Source organism: Mobula birostris, chromosome 11, assembly GCF_030028105.1.
Source record: "Mobula birostris isolate sMobBir1 chromosome 11, sMobBir1.hap1, whole genome shotgun sequence".
In the NCBI taxonomy this organism is placed as follows: Eukaryota; Metazoa; Chordata; class Chondrichthyes; order Myliobatiformes; family Myliobatidae; genus Mobula; species Mobula birostris.
In genome coordinates this window covers 29,718,086-29,736,454 of record NC_092380.1, presented here as the reverse complement: position 1 = coordinate 29,736,454, position 18,369 = coordinate 29,718,086, and the positions used below count along the sequence as shown (strand labels likewise).

The window sequence follows — 18,369 nt, the reverse complement described above, 5'->3', positions numbered from 1 at the left end:
CACCAGAGCTGCACCACAGAGCCCAACTCCTTGGGGCCGAGGGAAGAGGGGGTGATCCCTCACTCCCATCATCTCCACAGTTGGCAGGGTAGTGGGACTGCTGAAAGTTCCTGGGGGATAAATCCTGTTTTCACTGCACCCCATTCATTCCATCATTTCTTGTCATTTAAAGGAGAGCTATTCAGATGTGCCCATCTCTCCAAGTCTGAGCCATAAAATACAGAAACAGATTTCTCGGCCCACCAGGTCTCACCACCAGTTCCTCCGGCAGTTTCTGCACAGAACCTGTTGCTCTGCTGTTTAACTGTTGCGCAGACTACGCTTTCTGTCACCACACCCGCCCAAACCCCAGAGTTGGGGCCCGTCATTCTTTTACAAAATTTATTTATCAACTAAATACTATGGAATAAATCAGAGCTTCATAAACAATTTACAGTTTCAAATTTAAATACCATTATTACTGTCTACAACAAAAGAGACCAGCGTTCTAGTAAATCCCCCATTGTGTCTGTAGTTAAATAGAGGTTGCAACCCATCAGTCTCTTTTTTTTCATAAAATGTAAAAAAAAAGTTCATTTAATGACAAATTGCATACGATGGTCAGTGATTTACAAAACTGTTAATCGGAATCGGGTTTAATATCGCTGGCATATGCTGTAAAAATAAGTTGTTATGTAGCAGCAGTACATTGCAATAGATAACTGTAAATTACATTAAGGAATAAATACTGTGTATAACGTATGTACATACAGAGGGGCAGACAGACTGGGAGAGTGGCTTCAATAAATTTCAAACAATATCTGCGATCTTGATCCATAAGAGTGCACTACTAGGAAGAGCAAGGATGCTACACCAAAATCTCAAGCTCCCAGACCTCTGGTCGAGGACCCGAGATTGAGAGAAAAAGAGGTGAGGAAAACATGTACAACATATATATTAATAAATAAATATAGGTATAGGCATGGCCACATTGGACCATTCAGCTCATTGAGTCTACTCTCAATCCATCATGGCTGATTTATTTTCCCTCTCAACCCCATTCTCTTCCCACCACCTTGCAGCAGTGGGTGGTTGTACTTAGGTGGGAGGGGCTGTCATCCTGACCTGGCACAGGATTCCGGGGAGACAACCGAAGGTCAGTTCCCATGGAGAATGTGCTCCAGTTCCAAGTGTTCTGGTCTTGTGGTGACTGGCAGCTAATGGAGAAAGGGGGCACTGATGTAAGGTTGTGGCATTAGGGGAGGGGGCAGAAATGTTTCATTTATTTCTCTCAAGTCCATTCTTCATCCCCCCACTCTCCTCCACTCAGATCTTAACTACACCTCCCTTCCTCCTCCCACTCCATCACATCTCCCTCACCCCTTCCCTCCCCTTCCTCTCCATCACTTCTCCCTTGCCCATTCCTTTCCTTCTCTGTCCTCTGTTGGACCCCCTCGCCTTGCTCTCTACTCGCCTTCCCATGGAAATGATGCATGCGTGATATACCATGAGTGGGGTATGACGCTTCTAGTGCCACCAACATCCCCAGAGGAGTAGCAGTACATCCACATCGCTACAAGGCAGCAACCCCCACCCTTCCACGGCAGCAGCTTCGACGTGAGTCCATGGTCTGTGACTCGGGATAGCTGGTACAAAGTACTCGTTGACAACAGCTATGCGTGTCAGATGCCAGGCAAAGATATCCTGTTATGTGACCTCACCCCATGGAGAAGGAGGTGTCTTCCCTGTCCGACGATGAGTACCTCAGTGCCAGTACCTCGCTCTGTTCCAAGGGATGGAGAGCTGGTTCGAATCCTGTCACAACTCATCTTGGTTTGGTTTAACATTAAAGGTAGGCAGGGAATTGATTTTTGAGATCTTATAGCATGTTTAGGATAGATATAGCACAGGAACAGGTCCTTTGGCCCAAACTAAATAAATTGGCAATCAGATGGCCAACCAAACCAATCCCTTCTCCCTACACTATGTCCATATTCTTTTATTTCATCTTCCTATCAAAGAGCCTCTTGAATGCCTCCTTTGTATCTGCCTCCAGCACAATGCCAGGCAATATGTTCCAGACACCCACCTGTTTCTTTAAAAGAAAGTCTTGTATGCACATCTTCTTTGAATTTCTCACCTTAAGTGCATGCCCTTCGTGTTAGGCAATTCAACTCTGCGGGGGAAGAATACTGACTGTCTACTTTTGTCTATGTTTCTCAAACTTGTAAAGTTTTTTCAGATCTCCCCCCAAAACATAGAAAACCTACAGCACAAGACAGCCCTTCGGTCCACAAAGCTGTGCCAAATATGTCCTTACTTTATAAATTACTTAGGGTAACTCACAGCCCCCTACTTTTTTTAAGCTGCATGTACCTGTCCAGGAGTCTTTTGAAAGACCCTATCGTATCCGCCTCCACCACCATCAGCGGCAGCCCATTCCACGCTCTCACCATTCTGTGTGGGGAAAAAAAACTTACCCCTGACATCTCCTCTGTACCTACTTCCAAGCACCTTAACACTGTGCCCTCTTGTGCTAGCCATTTCTTCCTGGGGGGGGGGGTGGCGGGGGGGGTTGGAGCCTCTGAATATCCACATGATCAATGCCTTTCACCATCTTATACACCTCTCTCAAGTCACCTCTCGCCTATGTTGCTCCAAGGAAAAAAGGCCAAGTTCACTCAACTCTTCATAAGGTATGCTCCCCAATCCAGGCAACATCCTTGTAAATCTCCTCTGCACCATTTCTATGGTTTCCACATCCTTCCTATAGTAAGATGAACTGAACTGAGCACAGTACTCCCAAGACCAGGGTCCTAGATAGCTACAACATTACCTCTCGGCTCCTAAAATCAATCCCACAATTGATGAATGCCAATGCATCGTATGCTTTCTTAACCACCTTGGGGCCGAGGGAAGAGGGGGTGATCTCCCACCCTCATCCTCTCCACAGTTGGCAGGTTAGTGGGACTGCTGAAAGTTCCTGGGGGATAAATCCTGTTTTCACAGCACCCCATTCATTCCATCATCTCTTGTCATTTAAAGGAGAGCTATTCAGATGTGCCCATCTCTCCAGGTCTGAGCCATAAAATACAGAAACAGTCTTTTGGCCCACCACGTCTCACCACCAGTTCCTCCAGCAGTTTCTGCACAGAACCTCTTGCTATGCTGTTTAACCGTCGCACGGACTATGCTTTCTGTCACCACACCCTCCCAAACCCCGAGGTTGGGGCCCATCATTCTTTTACAAAATTTATTTATCAACTAAATACTATGGAATAAATCAGAGCTTCATAAACAATGTACAGTTTCAAATTAAAATACGATTATTACTGTCTACAACAAAAGAGACCAGCGTTCTAGTAAATCCCCCATTGTGTCCGTAGTTAAATAGAGGTTGCAACCCATCGGTCTTTTTTTTCATAAAATGTAAAACAGTTTATTTAATGACCAATTGCATATAATTGTCAGTGATTTTCAAACCTGTTAATCAGAATCGGGTGTAATATCACCAGTATATGCTGTAAAAGTAAGTTGTTATGTAGCAGCAGTACATTGCAGTAGATAACTGTAAATTACATTAAGAAACAAATATTGTGTACATACAGAGGGACAGACAGACTGGGAGATTGGCTTCAATAAATTTCAAACAATATCTGCGATCTTGATCCATAAGTGTGCACTACCATGAAGAGCAAGGATGCTATACCGAAATCTCAAGCTCCCAGGCCTCTGGTCGAGGACCCGAGATTGAGAGAAAAAGAGGTGAGGAAAAAATACATAATATGTATATTAATATATGTATAGACATGGCCACATTGGACCATTCAGCTCATTGAGCCTACTCTCAATCCATCATGGCTGATTTATTTTCCCTCTCAACACCATTCTCTTCCCATCACCTTGCAGCAGGGGTCGCAGAACAGATCGCTGAGGTACACCACTGGTGATCGACCTCCATGGAGAATATGACCCATCTGCAACTGCTCTTTGCCTTCTGTGGACAAGCCAGTTCTGGATCCACAAGGCAATGCCCCTTGGATCCCATGCCTCCTTACTTTCTCAATAAGGCTTGCATGGTGTACCTTGTCAAATGCCTTGCTGAAAACCATATACACTACATCTACTGCTCTACCTTCATCAATGTGTTTAATGACATCCTCAAAAAATTCAATCAGGCTCGTAAGGCATGGCCTGCCTTTCACAAAGCCATGCTAACTATTCCTAATCATATCACGCCTCTCCAAATGTTCATAAATCCTGCCTCTCAGGATCTTCTCCATCCAAGTTACTAACCACTGAAGTAAGGCTCACTGGTCCTTAATTTCCTGGGCTATCTCTACTCCCTTTCTTGAATAATGGAACAACATCTGCAATCTTCCAATCCTCCGGAACCTCTTTTGTCCCCATTGATGATCAAAAATCAATGCCAGAGGCTCAGCAATCTCCATCCTCACCTCCCACAGTAGCCTGGGGTACACCTCGTCCGGTCCTGGTGACTTATCCAACTTGCCGCTTTCCAAAAGCTCCAGCACATACTCTTTTTTAATATCTACATGCTCAAGCTTTTTCAGTCTGCTGTATGTCATCCCTACAATCGCCAAGATCCTTTTCTGTAGTGAATACTGATGCAAAGTACTCTGCTATCTACTCTGGTTCCATACAGACTTTTCCACTGTCACGCTTGATTGGTCCTATTCTCTCACATTTTATCCTCTTGCTCTTCACATACTTGTAGAATGCCTTGGGGTTCTCCCTAATCCTGTCCGCCAAGGCCTGCTGATGGCCCCTTCAGGCTCTCCTAATTTCTGTCTTAAGTTCCTTCCTGCTAGCCTTATGATCTCTATCATTACCAAGGCTTTTGAATCCTTTGTAAGCTCCTTTCGTCTTGACTAGATTTACAACAGCCTTTGTACACCACAGTTCCTGTACCCTATCATCCTTTCCCTGTCTCATTGGAACGTACCTATGGAGAACTGCACACAAATATCCCCTGAATATATGCCACATTTCTTCCGTACATTTCCCTGAGAACATCTGTTCCCAATTTATGCTTCCAAGATCCTGCCTGATAGCTTCATATTTCCCCTTACTCCAATTAAATGCTTTCCTAACTTGCTTTCCTATTCCTCTTCAATGCTATGGTAAAGGAGATAAAATTGTGATCACTATCTCCGAAATGCTCTCCCACTGAGAGATCTGACATGTGACCAGGTTCATTTCCCAACGCCAGAGCAAGTACAGCCTTTCCTCTTGTAGGCTTCTTGAATGCACCTAACAAACTCCCCTCCATCTAAACCCCTCACTCTGGGGACATGCCAATCGATATTTGGGAAATTAAAATATCCCACTACAACAACCCTGTTGTTGTTACACCTTCCCAGAATCTGTCTCTCTATCTGCTCCTCAATGTCTATTGGGTGGTCTATATATAAAAAAGCACACCCACTAGAGTTATTGACCCCTTCCTGTTCCTAAGTTCCACCCACAGAGACTCTGTAGACAATCTCTCCAGGTCTTCCTCCTTTTCTGCACCCATGACACTAACTCTGATTAACAGTGCCACCTCTTTTGCCTCCCTCCCTGTCCCTTCTGAAACTTCTAAAGCATGGCACTCGAATTAACCATTCCTGCCCCTGAGCCATCCAAGTCTCTGTAATAGCCACAACATCATAGCTCCAGGTACTGATCCATGCTCTAAGCTCATCCGCTTTGTTCATAATACTCCTTGCATTAAAATAGACACACCTCTAACCATTGGTCTGAGCGCATCCCGTCTATCACCTGCGTATCCTCCATCTTGCACTGTCTCCAAGCTTTCTCTGCTTGTGAGCCAACCGCCTCTTCCTCCGTCTCATCGGTTTGGTTCCCCCCCCCCCCCCCCCCCAGCAATCCTAGTTTAAGCTCTCCCCAATATCCTTAGCAAACCTCCCCACCAGGATATTGGTCCCCCTGGGATTTAAGTGCAACCCGTCCTTTTTGTACAGGTCACACCTGCCCCAGCAGAGGTCCCAATGATCCAGAAATCTGAATCCCTGCCCCCTGCTTCAGTCCCTCAGCCACACATTTATCCTCCACCTCACTCTATTCCTATACTCACTGTCGCGTAGTACAGGCAGTAGTCCGGAGATTACAAACTTTGAGGTCCTGCTTCTTTTGTTTTCAGGACCTCCTCCCTTTTCCTGCCTATGTCGTTGGTACCAATATGTACGACGGCCTCTGGCTGTTCGTCTTTCCACTTCAGGATATAGTGGACATTCCAGACCCTGGCACCTGGGAGGCAAGCTACCATCCTTGCTTCTTTCCTGCATCCACAGAATCGCCTCTTTGACCTCCTAACTATAGAGTCCCCTATCACTGCTGCCATCCTCTTCCTTTCCCTACCCCTCTGAGCCACAGGGCCAGACTACCGCTCAAGAGATTTTCTAAAAGCCAGGTGACGTAGACTGCAGATGCTGGAAGTATCAGAGTGGAAGCAGGAAGTGCTGGAAACACTCAGTCAGCCTCTGAGATGGGGGAAACAGAACCATGTTTCTGGTCAAAGTTCCTTTGTAGAAACTGTTAAGGGTAGGTGGAAGGTGGAAATGAAGCAGTCTGGAGAGTGGGGAGGAGGAGGGAATGGAAGGTGAGGGTAGGGATGGGGTGGGGGGAGAGACTGCACAGGTTAGCGGTGAAGGTTTGAGGCAATGGGTGAGTGGAGGTGAACAAGACCTCTTTTTTTGCCCCTTGCTCTGTCTGTCTGGTTAAAGGCCACTTTTACTTCCAGAGATGCTTCCTTTGAGTGGGGGCCTGCCAAAAGGAGCCCAACTAGTTCTGCCTTGAGAGAGAGGGCATGCAGAAGTGGTAGAAGCGAATGACATTTATTTTCTCACTGGACCAGGGTAACTGCTTACAAGAGCAGCTGACTTAAGTTTGGGTAAGTGGGTGTTAGAATCAGTTGTTCTTTATGCTTTAATAAGGTATTTAATTAATGAGTTTTTACAAGACTGAAATTGCAGATTCACTAACATAAATGTATTTTTCACAATATGTGGTACTAGACTCCAGCTACCAGTAGCAAAGTGATATAACAAATACATAACGGTTTATTATTTTTCATTTTAATTGGCTAAGTGTTAAACTTGCTATATTTATGTATCTTTCTGTAGGCCTTTGCTTATCTCAGGAATGTGACCTTTGGTATAAAAGTGTCTGTTCCTGCAAAAATTGCCATTTTGTCTTTGTCTTAGTTTCAAGTGCCTGTCTTTTGTTTAAGCTTTCAATAAGCGATCGTGAAGCAACAAGTTTTCAACTCATTCTTGGACCCCTACTAAAAGAACCTGCGGATCAGAAATCAGCAGCTACAACAATTCTGGTTTCACGAACAGGGTGGTTATGAAAAACAGTTTGAAAATTCCTTGGACAAAGAAGGAAATTTTAGAGTGCACCTAACAGGAGGTAAGAACGTCCTTCATTCCCGAGTTGTTGGAGAAGTTGCCTGATTTTGCTTCAGTACACCATGGAAGGAAATTTGAGAAGAAAATTCTATTTTATTTCCGATTGTATATTTATTTTGGTTTGTGACTATTGAAGGTTTGTGTTTTATTTTTGGTCGTAACTTGTACATTTTGGGTTGCAATTCTATTAATAACTGTGATTGATATCTAAGTGAAGAGTACTCATTGAGATTGAACTGAAAACAATGGCCAAAATTGAGAAGATATGGAATAAGATGCAGAAAATTTTGGGAAATAAAAAGGCTGGCTGGATGCTGGCAATATTATCAGAGCTAAGAAAGCATGAGCGTGCCAAGCTAGAAAGTCAAATAAATTAATTTAAATGTGAATGTGCCAAATTAGAAGATCAAGTGTGTGAACTAAAGCAAGTACATGGTGAATTGACTAAGCAAGTAAATAATTTAGCTAAACGAGGTTCACCATTCTGATAAGGGGGACTGCTTACCAGGGGAAGCAACAGTGGCCGTGCCTCTGGCACAGAGTCCGGCCCTGTAGCTCAGAAGGGTAGGGAAAGGAAGAGGAGGGCAGTAGTAACAGGGGACTCAATAGTTAGGGGGTCAGATAGGCTCAGATTTGCTCCATTAAGGATAAATAGAGTAAGAGGTGGAGAGTTTCTTAAATGCCTCTATTTTAATGCTAAGAGCATTGTAAGAAAGGTGGATGAGCTTAGAGCATGGATTGATTACTGGAAATATGATGTAGCTATTAGTGAAACGTGGTTGCAGGAGGGGTATGATTGGCAGCTAAATATTCCAGGATTTTGTTGCTTCAGGTGTAATAGAATAGGAGGAGCAAGAGGTGGAGGTGTTGCATTGCTTGTCAGAGAAAATATAACCGGTGCTCTGGCAGGATGGATTAGTGGACTCGTCTAGGGAGGCTATTTGGGTGGAATTGAGGAATAGGAAAGGTGTAGTGACGCTTATAGGGGTGTATTATAGACCACCTAATGGGGAGTGAGAATTGGAGGAGCAAATTTGTAAGGAGATAGCAGATATTTGTAGTAAGCACAAGGTTGTGATTGTGGGAGATTTTAATTTTCCACACAGGCTGGGAAGCCTATTGTGTAAAAGGGCTGGATGGTTTGGAGTTTGTCAAATGTGTGCAAGATAGTTTTTTTATGCAGCAATACATAGAGGTACCAACTAGAGAAGAGGCAGTGTTAGATCTCTTGTTAGGGAATGAGATAGGGTAGGTGACGGAGGTATGTGTTGGGGAGTACTTCGGGTCCAGTGATCACAATACCATTAGTTTCAATATGATTATGGAGAAGGATAGGACTGGATCCAGCATTGAGATTTTTGATTGGAGAAAGGCTAACTTTGAGGAGATGCGAAAGGACTTAGAAGGAGTGGATTGGGACAACTTGTTTTAATGGAAGGATGTAATAGAGAAATGGAGGTCATTTAAAGGTGAAATTTTGAGGGTACGGAATCTGTATGTTCCTGTTAGGTTGAAAGGCAAGGGAGAGTTTGACTTTAAAAGTTTGAGAGAGCCATGGTTTTCAAGGGATATAGGAAACTTGGTTCGGAAAAAGAGAGGGATCTACAATAAATATAGGCAGCTTGGAGTTAATGAGGTGCTCGAGGAATATAAAGAATGTAAAAAGAATCTTAAGAAAGAAATTAGAAAAGCTAAAAGAAGATACGAGGCTTTGGCAAGTAAGGTAAAAATAAATCCCAAGGGTTTCTACAGTTATATTAATAGCAAAAGGGTTGTGAGGGATAAAATTTGACCCTTAGAGAATCAGAGTGGACAGCTATGTGCAGAGCCAAAAGAGATGGGGGAGATTTTGAACAATTTCTTTTCTTCGGTATTCACTAAGGAGAAGGATATTGAATTGTGTAAGGTAAAGGAAACAAGAAGGGTAGTTATGGAAAGTATGACGATTAAAGAAGAGGATGTACTGTCGCTATTAAGGAATATAGAAGTGGTTAAGTCTCCGGGTCCAGACAAGATATTCCCGAGGACCTTGAGGGAAGTTAGTGTGGTAATAGCAGGGGCTCTGACAGAAATATTTCAAATGTCATTAGAAACGGGGATGGTGCCAGAGGATTGGCGTATTGCTCATGTGGTTCCATTGTTTAAAGAGGGTTCTAAGAGTAAACCTAGCAATTATCGGCCTGTGAGTTTGACGTCAGTGGTGGGTAAATTGATGGAAAGTATTCTTAGAGATGGTGTATATAATTATCTGGATAGACAGGGTCTGATTTGGAACAGTCAACATGGATTTGTGTGGGGAAGGCCATGTTTGACAAATCTTATTGAATTTTTTGATGGGGTTACTTGGAAAGTTGACGAGGGTAAAGCGGTGGATGTTGTCTAAATGGACTTTAGTAAGGCCTTTGACAAGGTTCCACACGGAAGGTTAGTTAGGAAGGTTCAATCATTAGGCATTAATATTGAAGTAGTAAAATGGATTCAGCAGTGGCTGGATGGGAGACACCAGAGAGAAGTGGTGGATAACTGTTTGTCAGATTGGAGGACGGTGTGTAGCGGTGTGCCTCAGGGATCTGTACTGAATCCAATGTAGTTTGTTATATATATTAATGATCTGGATGATGGGGTGGTAAATTGGATTAGTAAGTATGCAGATAATACTAAGATAGGTGGCGTTGTGGATAATGAAGTAGGTTTTCAAACCTTGCAGAGAGATTTAGGCCAGTTAGAAGTGTGGGCTGAAGGATGGCAGATGGAGTTTAATGCTGAAAAATGTGAGATGCTACATTTTGGTAGGATTAATCAAAATAGGACATACATGGTAAATGGTAGGGCATTGAAGAATGCTGTAGAACAGCGGGATCTAGGAATAATGGTGCATAGTTCCCTGAAGGTGGAATCTCACGTGGATAGGGTGGTGAAGAAAGCTTTTGGTATGCTGGCCTTTATAAATCAGAGCATTGAGTATAGGAGTTGGGATGTAATGTTGAAATTGTATAAGGCATTGGTAAGGCCAAATTTGGAGTATTGTGTACAGTTCTGGTCACCAAATTATAGAAAAGATGTCAATAAAATTGAGGAGATTTACTAAAATGTTGCCTGGGTTTCACCTCCTAAATTACAGAGAAAGGTTGAACAAGTTGGGTCTTTATTCTTTGGAACGTAGAAGGTTGAGGGGGGACTTGATAGAGGTGTTTAAAGTTGAGGGAGATTGATAGAGTTGACGTGGATAGGCTTTTTCCATTGAGAATGGGGGAGATTCAAACAAGAGGACATGAGTTGAGAGTTAAAGGGCAAAAGTTTAGGGGTAACATGAGGGGGAACTTCTTTACTCAGAGAGTGGTAGCTGTGTGGAACGAGCTTCCAGCAGAAGTGGTTGAGGCAGGTTTGATGTTGTCATTTAAAGTTAAATTGGATAGATATATGGACAGGAAAGGAATGGAGGGTTATGGGCTGAGTGCAGGTCAGTGGGACTAGGTGAGAGTAAGAGTTTGGCACGGACTAGAAGGGCCAAGATGGCCTGTTCCCAGGCTATAATTGTTATATGGTTATAAGGGACATGAGTATACTGGTCATACCCCCGACATATTGTCTCAAACTGAGTCATTTATGTGAATATGATCAACATGGTTAGAGAAATAACACACCTGACCTTATCCACAACATAGCTGCAGACAGAACTAATTTAGCTGACCAGATTTGTAAAACAGTTTCTAAACTATATCAAACTGATGGATGGGATTTTTTGATTGGATTAATTTCAGTCTTGGAAGGTGGGGTTACTCAATATTCAGTCAAATATTCGTATTAATATGCATTGTCATAATCAACCTTTTTTGTGCATGTTTGAAGGCAATCATCACCAGAATAATCCAAATTTTCAGACATAATTATTCAAATTGTGTGATTTAGAATTGAGGAGGATTGTTAGAATCTGTTCTTTATGCTTTTAATAAGATGGTAGTTTCAGTCATATATAACTTGTATTTTTCACAATATGTGGTGCAAGACTCCAGCTACTCGGGGCAAGTCATTAGAAGTTACATAATGGTCAATCATTTTTAAATTTAAATAGCTAAGTGTTAAACATACTCTACCTGTGTATCTTTTTATAGGCCTTTGCTTATCTCAGGAATATGCTTCACCCCGGTATAAAAATGTCAGCTCCTGCAAAATTCACCATCTTGTCTTTGTCTTTGTCTTAGTTCTTTAGTTAGTTTCATGTGCTCTGTGCCTTTCTTTGTTTAAACTTTCAATGAATGATCAAGAAGCCACAAGTTTTCAACTCGTTCTTGGACTTTTAAAAGAAAATGCCGATCGGAAATCACCAAATCCAACGTGGGGTATCATCCACTGTCCCTCCCCAACCCTGTACACCTTCTGAGGACCTCACTTGGTGTGCCTTGGTCTCCAGTGGGAATGGCCTCACTAGAACAACCCAAACAGAAACGTTGAGCAATGCTAATCATTACTGTATTTAACTTGAACCTTCTCTATCGGATCCATTTGGAGCTCTGCTGGTCGTGCTCTCTCCCCCTTCCCCCGCGCCCCCCCCCCCCCCATTCCCCAGCCAGATTAGGCAGCGTCTTTGGAGGATAATAAACTGTCATTCTTTCGGGCCAAGACCTTCACCAGTACTGGAAAGGAAGTGGAGAAGAAGCCAGAATAAGGTGGCTGGGGGGCGGGGGGGTCGGGGGTGGTGGAGGGGAAGTGATAGCTGGAAGAAGTAAAGGGCTGAAGAAGAAGGAATCTGATAGGAGAGGACAGGGGTAAAGTGAAGGAGAAGGTTCAGAGGGAGGCAACGAGTATGAAAGGAAAGGTAAGAAGGTCAGTTTCTGTATGTGTGGTTCTGGCTCTGTGCCATGTGCTCTCTAGACATGTCTGAGCTGTGGTGTCCCTCCTGCAGGAGCTGGAAGCAAAGCGAGTTTGCAAGCCCTTAGGAAGGGGATGTGTCTAGTGGGTCTGGCCTCTTGGAAGTCCAGCATGGGCCCATGCTGAAAAGCTCCACTCTCTTCATAGGTGATGCCTTTACCCTCACCTAGTCTACTGAATCTGACCAATGGACATACAGCCCTTCTCTTCCTCCTCCCCCCCCCCCCATAGTGTTACAGGACACTCAGCTGTAAGGAGGAAGGTGAGTGTATTTTTGTCTTACTCCCCCATCCAACTCCTGAGTGGGGGTAGGGAGGAGTACAGAGGTGGACAATTGGGGTGGAAGGGGGGAGGAAAGGACCACAGAACACAGGTTATGGGATGTAAGGTGGGGCATAGCCAGATGCATAGGAGAAGGGGGCAGAGAAGGGTGAATTTGGGAGTGGATTACAGGGCACTGTTCCCTCTAAATTGCAGGGGTGAGCAGCTGTGTAGTAACTGAAATGCTCCTGTGCATGTAGCCTTTGTTGCTCGCAGCTGGAATGTTAATATAATTTAGATATTATGCTAATGTAATTTTGAAATCTGTTAATATATCATGAAATGCCCTGCAATTGTAATGTACATAATCAATAAATTTTCCTAATAACAGACCATAACCTTAACATTTTAGAGTTCCAACGTATTTACAGTGTCCATGTTTCAAGTTAGAAGTGTTACAAATTGTAACAATAAATACAAAATGTAAGTTGGTAGCTGATTGTTAGTGAACTGCCGGCCCTCTGAATGCTGATGCTGTCTCGTCAAAACATTTTACTTTTGCCATTGTCCCTGTCAGTTGTTTTGACTGCCTGGCATCATTTACTTGTGTTGTGAGTTGAGGTTTGTAATGGCTCAATGTGGAAAAATTCTATGTTTTGGCTTTTATGCTGAGGAATCTTTCCAAAAAAAATCATAATCTAATAAGAATTTTTAAATTAAAAATTAAAACAAAGTAAAAATTCATTTCTATAAAATTGTTCTTATGATTGTAGTCATTAAAATTACAAGTTATTTGATTTGTTAAATTAAAAATTATATAATTGTAGTATCCGAAGGATGTTGCAAAGCAGAAGAATTAAATTCTTTGAAGAACAAAACTTGGGGAAAATTTTAAGGTAAAATGGGTTTTGCAACCCATACTGAACTACCATTTTTGCATCAAAAAATAAAAATTGGTGATATTTTTACATATCAAGATGCTGGCAATGTTCTGTACACCTTTTGTGCAGAAGTAACAAGTTGGGTAGTTGAAACTCGGGTGGCCATTTCCAAAAAGGAGGACATTGCATACATGGTCGTAGGTTACTCTATATATATATATATATACACACACACACACACAGTGTGTTTCAAAAATATTTTTTAATAAATTTGATCCTGTTACTCGTAGTGCAGTATCCTATTTTTATCAGATCCTACATAATGGAGCTCGGGTGAATACTGCAGGTTTTAAACAGGTATGGGTGGATGAATTGGGTATAGAACTGACAGAGGAGGTCTGGGATGAGTGTTTAAAGAGTATACATGATTGTTTGGTCAATGTCAGACACAGACTTGTACAGTTTAAAACAATACATTGACTCCATTATTCCAAAGAAAAGTTGCAGAGTTTCTACCCTGATGTTTCACCAGTTTGTAATAGATGTAAATCTGTGAAAAGTAACTTGTCACATTCATTCTGGTCATGTTGTAAGCTTTATGCACACTGGAAAAGTATTTTTCAGTGTTTCTCTGAGGCTTTTGGGAAGTGGTGGTAACCAGACCCGCTCATAGCCATCCTTGGAGCAACAAGCTCCCTATCTTCAGCCAGTAAGTATGAAAAAATGGCTATATTGTTTGGAATGGTGATTGCTAAGAAGTTAATCCTGCAAATGTGGAAAATGGACTCTGTGCCTACGTACAATCTGTGGCTGAGAGAACTGGCAAATACTTTACATTTGCAGAGACTGAGACTATGTAATGAGGACAGAGGGGACATCTTTGAAAGGATATGGGGCCCTGTATTGGACTTTCTTACGGGGTGAGGACTGAGGTTTTTTGGTGTGGTGCACCTCTGCTGTGTATGTTTACTTTTGCCTTTATATTTTTCTGCCTTTTGCTGCTCAATATTTAATTAGATTTTAATGTCGTGGTTTTTGTGGACGTGCTGTATTTTTTTGTTTTTTTGTTTGTAATAAAGAAATAAAAAGAATATATTTAAAAAATTTAAACCGTATTGCAAAAACAACAAATGCAAACAGATGATCACTTCAGTTATTTTATTATATAAACATTCTAACATGATACTTTTTTGCCTATATAAATCCAGCAAAAATCTAGCTGTTTCATCATTAATCAGTGATTTTCTACCAGAGCCCTTCAATGATTCATCATTCTGCATATTACATACATACATGCATTCATACAGTATAAATAAAGACCTGAAAGAAATGAATCTTTAGTTTTACTCCTGCTGAAGCAGATATGCTAACCAAATTAACTTACTTCACAAACTAAAGGAAGTAGCCTACTTAGGCCTACCATGGACTGCCAGGTATGGTTGTCTGTTTTTTGTATTTCTGCCCTTTACTTGCCATCTCCAGGAGTTTTCTGTTGGCTAGGGGTTTTCTGTACATGGCTGGGCACTCTTCTGAGTTGTTACATATTTGGAGCTCTGCTTTGACTGAGTCCACTTGCAGATGGTTTCTCTCGTTTCTCCAAACTGAGGTCATCATTGAAAAAACTCGTTCTGTGTGAGCATTGCTGCATGGAATAGAGAAGATATAAGCACTCACCACCTTCAGGTTTGTAAAAGAGACCTCAGATTTACTGAACAACTTAAGATAACATTCTTCACTATGGCTATCAACCATCTCAGGAGTATTGATAATTGCTTCCACAATCCCATACTCTTCATATAATTCATCCATATCAATATCTTGAAGGTTACAGGCCTTGACTACATCACAGAATTCTCCAAAAGGTATGGCACTTGTTAGGCTCAATTTTGACACTTTGTTATGAAAGCTGTTTTCAGAGAAGTTAAGTACTTTATGACTCTTTCATAGAAAACAATGAAGTACTTCACATTTCTTAGACACATCAGAGGTAAGCTGGCTAAGCTTGGTGTTCACTGCAAAGCCAAAAAAAGTCCTTTACTCCTCTCTCAAGTTTACTTTTCAGTTCAGCCATTAGCTTAAATACTGAAATTATGCTGAATGACTTGGCTTCTAGTGCTTCAATCGTGTCTGAGAACAATTTAAGAGTGTGACTGAGGAAGAAGAAATAGATCTCTGAGGATTCACAGGCAATTCCTTCACCTCCAAAGCAATTCCACATTTATCTTGGGACACTCCTCTTCACCTAGACTCTGAAAATAACTTTTTAGGACTTTCCAGCACTTAAGAGAGAACCATCTAGTCACAACATGCCCTAACAGATTACAATTATCAACATCCACGAATTCACAGAATTCTTTTAACTGTGCTGTTTTTAGCTGAGATGCTGAAATGGTTGTACACAATATTTTCAACATCAATTTCCAGTTTTCCTGTAGCAAATTTTGTTGCATTGTACAAAATGTGGGCCAGATAATTTGCAGCATAATGTTCTTTTGAGCCATTTTCAGTTTTTGATAAACACTGTTGTGTTTCCATAGTTTATGCAGACACTTTATTCAGATCCAGACTTGATGTCTCTAGTTTAACCAGTAGCTGATTGTTATGTGTTCTGATGATTAATTGTTACTGCTGTAAAAAGTCAAGTAACACATGTTGCACTCCCTTCTCAAAATGGAAAGTATCTCAGAAGTATTGGGAAACACTTTGTTGCACCTTTGTTTGAAGCATCAGTGAAAAGGGCAAGCCATGTTCTTTGATATACTCCACATGCTTTTGTACAGAATATTTTCACAGAGTTTTTGCTTTAGTTTTCCCACATGCTACACCTTTCACTATCAATGAGTCACTGTATATTTCTTTGTCAACTTCTACTCCACAATCAACACTTCTGTATGACTGATGATGCTTCACAGCATGATACACTTTACACAGTTCTAGCCAAGATTTTGTCATCTTGAGTTGATCGAGCTGGGGAGAAAAATGATAACAATGATGACGTACCAGCAGTATGAGTGTTAACTTTATGTTTATCTGTGGTAGCGTGTTGTTCAACTGCACTTTTTCCCTTACTGCCAATCGCTACATCACAATGGCATAGTGTACAAAAAACAAGAATATCATCTTTTCTGCTTTTAGCAATAAATCCAAATTCTTTGGCCCATTCATGGTTAAATGTAGTCTTTCTTTTCGGCATTTCTTTAGGGGCTTGAAACAAGAACAAAAAAGTCAACCACTCTCCACTGCAGCGGCCCGGGGCAGACTGACCCTGTCAGACGTGCTGACGTGACTTGTACACTGCGGCTCATCAGCAGTGTTGACAATGGCAACTACATATAATAAAAATGTTAATGGTTGTTATAGCTTTCAGTTCCCACTGTTTTAAGTATATCTGAGATAATTTATATTTTTAGTCAGACCCAAAAAAGGAGGACAAATTAACATCCAGCTCAAGGTGGCACCAGATGGAGGACAGAATATTCAAAAGCTGAACTGTCTGGCCTCCTTAGTTGAAACTTCAGTAGTGGGTAAAATGGAAGTCAGGTTACTTAAAACAGCATCTTAACCAGAGAATTCATATACTGTAAATTATGTTGTTACTGTGCCTATTATTCGATTCTTTCAGTGTATGTGTAATCACTTGGATAAGGGATTTCCTGATGATGAGTTAAGGGAATGGCAAGCTTTCTGACCCTGTTGCCATTGTAAAAGCAAACAATTTTGAATTTAAGTAAGGGTTTCTCTCTTATGTTAACTGCTAAGGCTAATAAAATGGCTTCTCTGTTGTGTAATAATATAATGGCATTTCTAATAATGTTAACTGCTGAGGTAATGGGTTTTCTGTAGCAGCATGTTTGGGTAGGAATAATGGGACTTTGGAATTCAGTGCTAACCAATGGAAGAGATGTTATTTTTTCTTGTTTGTGAAAGCTGTTAGGGAGAAGGCACGAGGAGGATGAAGAGAGAAGATGCGACTTGAGTCGGTGGGTTGCCCGACCCTCTGGGCAGGAGCCCAGAGGTTGACAACGATCAAAGGAGGATCAGCAAAGGAAAATCCATGAGCTCCAATGATTTGTGCACTGGACTGTTTAATAAGGTTATTAGCACCTTTTATTTCTCTATTAGTCTCATAGTCAAAGTAAGAGTTATAAAATCTTACTTGTCTAACCACATATCATGTACTGTCTGTTATTTCGGGGTACTGATCTGACATGGGACACATCACGCAGCATCCACCCAAACAAGAATTCTAAAGTTTGGCTGGGCAGGGGCATCATAACCCTGGAGATCATGCCACTAGGCAAAGTGAGTGTTACATTTGAAAAAGAGAATGTTGTACTCAAGCCACTATTGCAAACTGCGACAAAAATATTGCAGCAATGCTGTGATTTCAAATGTCATTTCTGAGAAAGTTAAGACTTTCAGTTAACACATTCGCTGATATGATGAACTACGTGCTTAGAAATGAAGAATTTGAAGAACTATCAATTCTTGCTATAGTTGAAACATTTCAAGCTTGTAGTGCTGACTGAGAACATTAATTCAGTCTTATGAATTCATTTAAATGTAAAACCAGAAACAGGAATATTTCTATGATCTAATGAGGATTAAGTTGCACCTTTCACCTGGACAGTGTTTATAGACAATAGATTTGTAATTAAGACAGACAAGGAAAAGTTTACGAAACATGAAAGATTTTCTTTGTGCTGTATTTCATTATACTTTTCAACGAATAGACAAACTTTTTAAAATTTTCATTCTAAATGTTCATAATAACAAAATAAACCTATACCAAAATAAGCCTATTGCAAAATAAACTATTTAAAGTGTTGCACAGGTTGAGGCCTGGTAAATATTTCCTGCTCAGTAATGGTTAGTCTGCGAAGCTACTGTGTATATATAAAAAAAAATTAGAACATTGCTGTGGGGAGCTTGGGGATAGGAAC

General features: G+C 41.4%; 1 long non-coding RNA gene across 2 annotated transcripts; it reads left to right on the top strand.

Annotated features, from left to right (window-relative positions):
- The first annotated feature begins 6,836 nt into the window (after positions 1–6,836).
- On the top strand, positions 6,837–17,425 carry LOC140205464 (uncharacterized). 2 transcript variants are annotated; one of them, XR_011887850.1, is made up of 3 exons: positions 6,837–6,895; positions 7,235–7,416; positions 17,354–17,425. It is a non-coding gene; the product is annotated as an uncharacterized lncRNA (long non-coding RNA). The 2 variants fall into 2 exon arrangements; XR_011887851.1 differs by lacking the exon at positions 17,354–17,425 and adding an exon at positions 16,628–16,683.
- Positions 17,426–18,369: the final 944 nt, after the last annotated feature.